Source organism: Nanorana parkeri, unplaced genomic scaffold, assembly GCF_000935625.1.
Source record: "Nanorana parkeri isolate BGI_ZX_2015 unplaced genomic scaffold, ASM93562v1 scaffold83, whole genome shotgun sequence".
Taxonomy (NCBI): Eukaryota; Metazoa; Chordata; class Amphibia; order Anura; family Dicroglossidae; genus Nanorana; species Nanorana parkeri.
Window position 1 is genome coordinate 799,948 of NW_017306351.1, and position 10,379 is coordinate 810,326.

A 10,379-nucleotide genomic window follows, 5' to 3' on the forward strand; every position below is an offset into this window, starting at 1 on the left:
CAGTATTTATTCACTAGCAAGGGAATACACACAGCCCCAATGGCCCATGGTCCTGGTCCCGGCAGATGGTGACTACTTGGCCAGCAGAGGAGTGAAGGTAGTGTCAACTCAGTCTGGAGCATCTCTGCAAAGTGTAGGAACAAGTCAGATTGCAAAGAGTCTGGAATGTTGAACACAAACATAGGAAATGCTGCCACATGGATTTCAAAATGGGAGTACTGCAAGACTGCCCATTCTTCCATCCAGTGTTTCCTGTTCCTCTTAGAAAATAAGCCCTTAAAAATGATGATTACAGCAGCTCCATAAGGCACCACTACCTGCACTACCAGGATCAAGCTGTTTATTCAATGGGGAAGTCACTCCAAATCTCAGCCCCATACTAGCTTTTAGGCTAACCCACTGGATTCAATCCTTTGAGTAACAGTTCAGTTTATGTGTTCTTGCTTTGTTACTCAAAGCATTGAAGCCAGTGGGAAAGCATGACAGGCAGGAAACAGGTAATTGCAGACTGAAAAGTAAGCAATGGCAGCATGTTTCTTTCAGGAAAAAATTGCTATGTTCATGAAAAAATTTCAGCTGTGCTGTTTGAAAGCAATGCATAATACGGTTCAAAATAGATATATGCTGCCCTCATGTGGTTCCATAAGCATAGTCATTTATCTTTGCATTTTCCAACTTGCTACACAAAAGCCTTAATGCTCTGAGAGACTCATCTCTTCAGGGAAGCCTATCCCACCTCAACCTAACCACTGAGCCATCACGTTCTCAAACAATTCATCCCCACACAGCTACCTCCTCATGTATCACTTCACCCTCCCTTTTAGATTGTAAGCCGTCACAGGCAGGGCCCTCCTTACCATCTTGTCTTGAATTGTAATGTGATTGTAATGTCTTCCTTATATTGTAAAGTGCTGCGCAAACTGTTGGCGCTATATAAATGCTGTATAATAATAATAATAATGCTACATTTTCTTTTTTTAACAGAAAAGTTACTGTGGAATTCTTGATGTCCCTAAATATCTTTTAGCACTTTTCTGACTTTTAAACCTCAAAATGCTGATTTTTATTAATTTGTCATACAAACCTACCCTTCAACAAAAACACCCCTTCAATCTGCCTGTAAGCTATGGTTTAATAAACAAGTGTAAAAAAAAATAAAACGTGGTTTAAATAATAGGCATGCTTTCTAATATCAGCAACTTCAGATGCTAAGACCCATGGTTAAAAAAACAAAAAATCTTTATAGTTTATAGGAATAATTCCTTATGTGTGGGAATACTGCCCCCTGCACGTGGCTTGGACAATATGCAAATCAAATGGGATCCAGCTTCCTCTAGTTGTAGTATGCCTCTCCCCAGCTTCTCTGGATCTAGACTAAAGGTGACCATACATCAGTAGAATTTTGTTAGAAAAAAAATAGTTTTCTAATAGTTAATAGGGTCAAATTTATGTTTGATGTAAAAAAAAAAAGGAAGGAGCAGGATGGTAAATTTTTCTCAAATAAACAAAATTCTTACAGTTAATGTGGTTTCGATTTCAGAATTCATTTCGAAAATCAAATGTCAAAATCAAATGAAATTTCGAATGACATTCGTGAAGTGTCTGATGACATTATCGAATCTACATTGCTGGACAACATGATTGACCTGTGGATTACATTGATGGACTTTTTTAAAAATGAAAGACTTGTCAAAAACTGTGTTGTGTTTTTTTTTACAAATAAAGGACTTTGTACTACAGTGTTGTGTGTTTATTTACTGTTTTGGTGAATGAGTAGACGTCACAACTAACCCATACTTATTCACAAGGGGGCGGCATGTGGGGGCACCCAGAATCCTATAAGCCCCCCTGCCCGCAAACCCCCACAACCACTGGGCCAGGACCTGGGGGATGGCCCCTGGCAAAGCACCCTCCCCATGTTGAGATTTTAGGTAGTACCCCACGCTTTTTTTTGGGGGGGGGGGGCACCTACAATGCCTACCAGACCTAAATGGTCTGGTATAAATATGGGAGGGGACAACACATTTAACTTACCTGAATCCATAATCACTTGAGGCACTATGTCCCAAGTCTACTTTCCAGTAAACTGTTTAGTGAGAGGGCCATTCTTTGGGTGCGCTTCGCTGCCTGGGTTATGTGGACACTTACCATCCAGCAGTATGTCCTCACAAGTTCCAGAAGGCTCCATTGTTGTGATGATGTCACGACGAGGGGAGGCAACAAGACCAGTAAGAACACAGTAGACACAGGTCAGTTAATAAAAGGTTTTCAAGGGTTTTTTTTTTGTAATGCATGAATGAATTAGGGGAGGTTAATTTAACTGAAGATATGCTTTAACCTGGATGATTTTTTTTCCTTTCATCTAGCAAGGCAATTTCTTTGGAAGCAGCGCCAAAGCATTCAATAATATTTTTTTTCATATCATCCTCTACAAGAAATGAATGCAGCACAGTGGTTGTTTGCAGGCATTTTTCTATGTTTTTATCCATTTTCTGGGGATGTCACAAAAAAAACTGGGCTACTTCTCACATAGTAGGGCTTTCCATCTCCCACCTCAACAGGACAACAGTCATTCTGGTCCAGTATTCTCCTTCTCTTAAGAACCCATAATAAAATAAAAAACTGAAAACTCTCTTGATCATTTTTTTCTGTTGTAACACAGGTTCCCCGCTGTGGCCAGTTTTGGTTTTGGCCCTAATCTCACAGACAGTGATCCGCCAGAGCACCTTATTGACCTTGCAGTCCAGATTGTGCAGGCAATCAAATATTGTTGATGCCACATTGGAGTTAAGACACCTCTTACTTACATAAGCCCATTCTTACATGAGTGTGAAAAACACTCCTTTCTTTCACACAGTGCCTCGACCTTGTTAGCTGCTCCAAACCACCTTCCTTGGCTTGATCCAAGCAGCCTTGGCATGCCAGAACCGCAAAATCCACTGACAAGGTCTCTTCAGAATAAAGGTTTGCTTCCACTTACAGACCACAAGATAGGGGCATGTCTTTTAACTTTTGTGGGTTTCTGGCTTCGGCACATATCTCACACATATCTGACGCTTGGCTTCAGAAGATTGTGTCCACAGAGTCCCTCCCCCAAATATATTTTACATATATATATATATTGACCTGTGGATTACATTGATGGACTTTTTAAAAAATGAAAGACTTGTCAAAAACTGTGTTGTGTTTTTTTTTACAAATAAAGGTATGCTGTATATATATACTGTATATGAGACCAATAGTTTCTGGTAGGGGAAGTATTACGAGGTTAGGATAGGAGCTTGTCCAGTGAGGTAGGAGCTATCAAAAAGCTTTTCCAGAGGATGCTGAATATGCAAAGAACCGATTTAATTTTTGGGACTCGATATCTTTAGAAGCAATGTATTTATTATCAGCAAACAAAATAAGAATCCTGGCCATGAAATTAAATATAGAAATAGTGGGCATTAAAAAGAAGCTGATCCTGCTTTTACAGTTCACTGCATTTAGAAGCCTAGTTGAACAGATCTCCAGTAAATTACAAACATTGGAGAAGAAATATTTAAAGTAAACTATAAAAAATAATACAGATAGATGGATATGACTATTGACAATGCAAAACAAGACCATGGAAGTAAAGAAGATCTATATATTTTTAAAAAAAACCTCTACCTCACAATAGGGAGGGGCGGGACTCTAAACAGGATAAAACTACATCTACATAATTTCATCATACAGACCAAGTAGAGCGCCATGGTGACCAAATGACCAAAATACTGGCTGGCCAAAATCAAATATTCCTTCAAGGGCATTCACAGAAAAACTGTATGAATACAGATCTGAGACCAAAGATCAGAAACCTATGTTCTTCATCAAAATTGTATTCAGATGCAAAATTGATGGACCATCATCTACAATTAGGGATAAGGACCAGTGGATTCGACTGATCAACCAGCTGTTTAACCAACCTCTAATACAAACATGACTCCACTTGTTCTTCTTGAGGATCCAATGAAAATGAAACACAGAAGCTGAAGACCTGGTTTAATAAGAGAAGAGCCATAGGATAAAGAAGATGTAATTAGTAATGGACCACAATCAATTACTTGGCAAGCAATTATTTTCAGATCTTCCCTCCTACATATCAAAGATAAGGTTATCCTCATTACTGTTGAGTCCACAATTGAAATCCAAGCAAAGTGAGCAGCGTATCTGCCTCTGAGTCTTTCTTCTGTAGTTATATAGGTTTTTCTGACAACTCATGTAATTTATTTTATGTAGATTCATCTGGCATCTGCATACCTCTGTCCATTTAAACATTTGCAAATATTACTGCGGTATTTATTCACAAAATATTACACTTAAGAATGCTAAATATGAAGCACAGTTACAACTATCCTCTCCAATCCAAGATCCTTGTGCTCTCAAATCTATCTGCACAATAGAGTTATAAAGATTATGTTTATAGTACTTTTGTAATACATTCCAGGCACAAAAGTTCCCCTAGTGCTTATGTTTGATACGACTGATTCATTTTTCAGCTGATACATGTTATAGCAGTGTTTGTCCTCTACTTTATCTGCACAAAAAAGATGATTTTTATTTCACTTTTTTATTAAATTTCAGGTGCAGTAGTTGATTAATATTTATATTTGATATTACCAATGGCCATTTTAGTTAGTGTAGGTTGTAGTAGATTTTAGTGTTCAGTGTTCAGTGCCCTGTTTTTACAGATACACCACTGATTATTTATTGGTTTATTTGTATAATATTATAATTTTATATTATAGTATTACATTAGTACAATATTATCATAAATTATCATTTATTCTGTTTAGGAAGTAAGTTGGTAGTTGTATACAAAACATGTTAATCTGCTGGTTTTAGAAGCTAAACTGTATATACTGTATGTAGACATTTATCCCAGATTTTATTTGACAAATGTTGATATTTGTATTTACCCCTAATGAAGGGGGAGCATATTTTGCCCATGAAATGTGAAGGCTGTTGTTTTATGGCTCATTAAAGTATTTGTAAGCACACAAATAAAAAAAACACATCCTAATACAGCAGATATTATTTGTGACCTATAATTGCATTCACTTTTGTTAACATAAATGCAGTGTACCTTTTATGGACGTTTTGTTAGGGAGTCACATGACTTCACAGCCTCCCTTGTCCCTTTTCCCCATAGCAGGAGGTAGCAGCTGGCCTCTGTGTAGAGATAATACCCACACTTTTCCACAGACATATCCCCAAAACACCTGGCAAGCCTCTCCACCCTATTTGAATTTCACTCGCCCCTCCTGCATTTCACTCCGCTGAATTGTTTTGCACCCTGCCTGGGATCCGCACCACCTCCTACTTGTTCTCCTTTGCTCAGACATTCCAATTGACTTCCAATTGACTCCACTTTCTCCAGATGACTTAGGCAGGGGCGTGGCATAGACAGGTGGAATTCCATAGGTGGATCGTCTGCGTTTACTCTACACACAGCGGGGAACTATGTTCTGATTGATTCTCACAATGACCATGATCCAGAATTGAGTTTAAACAAAAACTTACTAACATAGAAGACCGTTCTAGGTGAAATAACATTAAATTCAGGGGGATTGACAAAACCAGCCCATACTTTGCAGATATCTTCAAAGATTATGAACCAATCATAGACAGAGCACATCATATCTCAAAACCATTCTTTTATCTGAAAACATTCCGGGAGATGTCCTTAAAAGGATAACAACTTTTTTCTACATTTTTCTAAAGAGAAAGCTATGAAGGTGAATGGGAAAAACACAAAGTTTTTTTGTTAAATTCACCAGAATCATCGTTTGCAGAACTATGTCAAGCCACAGTTCATAGCAGGTGAAAACTCCTGACTCTCACTAAGACTCTCCTAAACCACAATGTTTTATATAGATGAGGCTATCTCACCCAGTTACTGGTTTCCAAGCAGGGTAAAACGTTAACAATAATAACATTGGAAGCAGGCCTCAAGTTTCTAAAATAATGGCAGAGTCTACCTGATGATGTTCCTATCCACAAACTATTTTCCAACTCTGCCTATACTTTACTGATGATACAGCTGACAATTCATTTTATTATTCCAACTTCTCAGCTGTCTCATTTTGTGTTTGAGTTTTCCTTGAGCTGTTTTTTATCTGTTGTGGTTACCTGTATGAGTTTCTGTTTAAGCCAATCACGAACAGCCTGAATGTGCTACATCACCATACCCTGCTGTTTGGACATCTGCTCTAAATAGGACATTCTCTCGAGCAGCTTTTTCCTATCAGGAAAATGAGGTACTCAATATTGCTTTTAAACCACTCTGGCAACACCAAGCTGGTTTACAGCACGACCATTAAGCTGATATTCGTTAATGCCAGAGGATTCATAAGCCCTGCAAGTGCTCTTCTCTGGTGAGGGAAGCCTCCACTCTAAAAAGTTACACTGTCTTTGTGTATTTCTCCCAGTCCAAAATACTAAAACAAAATCTCAAAAACGACTACCTACATCTTCACAGCCATTTTGAACAAAAATGCATTGCTTTACATTTTTGCCCAAACACTTACAATCATCATGTTCCTGAACAGCTGCTTCCAAGTCTCTCAGCTCAGCTTCATTGAACTTCCTGTCCAGTATAAGATTACAAGGGATAGATCAATCTCCAGCAACTGTTCATCTACTAGCATGGAGAGGGGGGTGGTAGCTTGATTTGCTGTGTCTATGTGTTTGTGGAGACACACACAGCTTACTAGCACACACAAAGGTGACTTCATGGCACTCTGCTTGCGAAAGGAGTCACTCTAAAACAGGAAGTCAGGACCAGTGCTCATTCTGCAGGAAACTAAAACCTTTAAACATGAAGGAGCAGCATCCATTGTAAATAATTTAATCAGCATTTCCAATAGCGTAAAATGTTTTTGACTTTAATATCACTTTAAGTGCTAGCAGTTAAAATCAGAACTAAGATCCCTGTTCATACACATCTCAGTGTATAGTATACAGAAGATTGCTAGGAGGAAGGAATGTAGGAATTGGTTTTGCCCTTCATTGCCCCCTTTTCAGGGACTAGAAATGATCTTTAAATTATATTTCTTACACATATACACACACAAATGGAGGTGATATTTTTCCTACATTGCAGGATGACCCTTTATCCTAACAAATACCATTATTTTACGTAATAATACAAACCAGAAAAAGCCAATAGTGGTTTTTAAAACCCTTTTATTATTAAAAGACAATATATTCATTTAAAATGCTCAGACAGAACAGATAACCAGATAACAGTAACCAGATATGTGAACCCAATTTTTCTTTTTTTTTTTTAATTAAAGCATATAGAATTCAACAAAGCTATACATTGAAATTTTTTAAATGTTTGTAATGCTGTGTGACTATTTATGGTGTACTAGGAAGGGTGGAAGTCGCACACCAATGACGTCAGATCACATCCAACTTTATTAAACCCGCACTTTGCACATCTAAGACCACTCCTTTCTAATGATCCACCCAATACGGGCTTTATCACAGAGAAGCATGGTTGGATTCTCTTTGGTCAGCATTAGGAATTGGTGGTGGATTTGGAGGTGTTGAATTTTTACACAGGTTTGGAGAAGTGACATCTCTCTACACATTTATGGTTTACTGTTCAGTACTCAGAATGGCAATTTGGCCACACTGTTTTCAGGGTGGAACTTAGGGAATTAATTTTTGGATCTCAGAAAAAAACATATCAGTTGATATTAGTTTAATAATACCATTATGTTTATTATGATATTCTCCATTCCACATCAAGCAAACAGATTCATGATGACAATTTACATGAATACAAATTGTGTGGTGGCTGCACTATTTTTTATTTTTTTATGCTAAGAACATTTTTAGCATGTACAGAAAATACATCCTCTTCCAAAGTGGTCACTTCTTGTGAAATAAACTGGAAGAAAAAATATTATTTTTCTTGTGTAACCTACTAATCCCATCACCCCCATGTAATGAAGATGAGCAAAGGTAGACATGCTTGAAGTCCAGCCTGGTTGTCAACTATGGCTCCCTCCAAAGATATAGTAGAAGAGTATTGCCATCTTGGGGGAGGAATTGTGTTATTCACAGGGTTACCAGATGCATAAAGCCTGATTACCTGGAACCCAGCCCTGGAAAAAAAAAGAAAACAAATGCAGACACCTCCATTAAGGACTGGTAAGCTGCAATCAATTAAAATGTTTGCTTTTTGGGTTAGATATGCTTTAACCATGGGGAAGCTGAAATCATGTAAGCCTTTTGAATATGCACTTATTGTGCAAATTGTGTTGAAGTTATCTTTGATACCTGTATATGATGTGCGTTTTACTTGTTAAATATTCCTCTTGATTCACGCAAGAGTGTATCATCGACCAGTTTGCTTAAGCTTTGAAAAGGTGTAGCAGGGCCTGGGAGCCACGGTGCATACTGCTAAATGAGGCTTGAAGCCAGCATTCATTGTGGCAGCAGGTATCTAACTACATATTATCTTCATTGCTGTGCTTGATTTAGTAATTAGGTTACATTAAGGAGTATGCTCAGGTTAAGGGTTGAGTTAAGGATACAATAACTGTTAAGTTCTAACAAATGATTATTCAGAATTACTCTTCCAGATGCATTCAATTTTTGGGTTTATTCATTTTCTCATGCTCTCATAATTTCACTTTCCAACAAACAAAATATCTTGACACCAAGCTTAAGGTACCTAAAATAGCAACACACCATTTACTGTGGCCAGAAATTACATACTAGACAGTTTAGGGGTAGCTTAGTGGCAGTTGCATGTCACTGCTCAGGGCGGGTTTGCTGGTGACAACACATGCCTGCCTGTTAAGTGCTGGTACATCTGCCTATAGTCTCCATTTGGAAGTTCATGTGAAAAGATTACAAAAAAGAAAGGCAACTGGGAGACAGTGTGTTGTCACCTTATAACAGGAATTGCTTTAACAAAGATCATTTGTGATAGGATCAGCAGATATGATGAGAACTTTATATTTAAAAAAAAAAGGATCTTCCTTGTAAAATAACATGTTAACCCCTTCATGACTGAGGCCCTTTTTTCAATTTTTGCACCCATGTTATATTCCACATTTTAGGCCTGAAAATGACGTAAAACCCCCCAACATTATATATTTTCTGAATGCCAAGACCCTATAGAATAAAATGGTGGTAGTTGAAAATTTTTATGTTGTGCAATATTAGCGCAACTCCTTATTAAACCCCAAAATTTAGTGACAAATTTAATTAAATGCCCAAGATATTTTAGTGATTGGGTGTCATCTACAATACTTTAATGTTTCTGCATTTTTTGTGCCTGTATAGTTCAAGAAAATGTTTTTCAAAAGTGTAGGTGCATATTGTTGTTAATATTGTTCTTACTAACAGTGACAATAAATGTAGCAAGTCTCTATTGCAGTTAAAGTGTATCTAAACCCAAGAAGAAAATATACCACAGCTTACCAGCCCTTAGATCTGGTGGCTGCATTTGTTTTTCAGGCCTTCTTTTCTCTTTATTTTCACATGATAATCCTATCAGTAACACACTTCTTTTCCTAGGGTGACAATGCTCACTCACTGCACTGAATCTATGGTGGAGTAGAACTGCCACCCTAGGGCAGCACTATAGAAAACCTGCTCTCTCCTCTGTTGTACAATATAGAGGGAGGTGTTTTGCAGTTTACAGAGATGGCTAACTGCCAAAAGAGCAAATAGGATAAGTTAATTGATAATACTTACCTCCAAGGCCTCGTGCCTGGGGAAGGAAAATGTGCCTTCCCCAGGCAGCAGGCCTTGGAGGCAAAGGAACCTCTCTTTAATTGTATCTTCTACAAGCAAAGCCTAGGAGGCAAAAGACCCTTCTAGAAGCTCTCACCAAATATTTATCTCCTTTACCAGCCCACATCACTGGCAATAAACCTCCCAGTGATTGGTCAGAGTGAAATAAATGTAAAGTGGAAGTTGAAGAAATGGACAGCGTTTGTTTATAAAACCTTGAAATAAATGTCTTGAAATTGTTTAACAGTGTGTATGAGAGCATTGTCATCATCCAATATGGTGTGATATTTGGGAGACATAGCACAATGGTAAGCGTACAGGGATCGTACGTCTTAAATCCATTTTTCACTCAAACAAGAACAGTCTTTATTTATCCCAAAGGCAGACAATCAAGGAAATCCAACAAAAATAGCTTGTCTTTACAGGTATATAGAACCAGAAAAAGTACCCTCATTGCAAGACAGGAAGAGGCCATTTCAAGTGTTGCCCTGGGAGATATTTAAAGACTTCTGAACATTATACTGTATATTATATAATACAAAATATAGTTTACATAGCTTTACAAATTATCAGTTATTTGTTTTTCTGCATAAATCAGT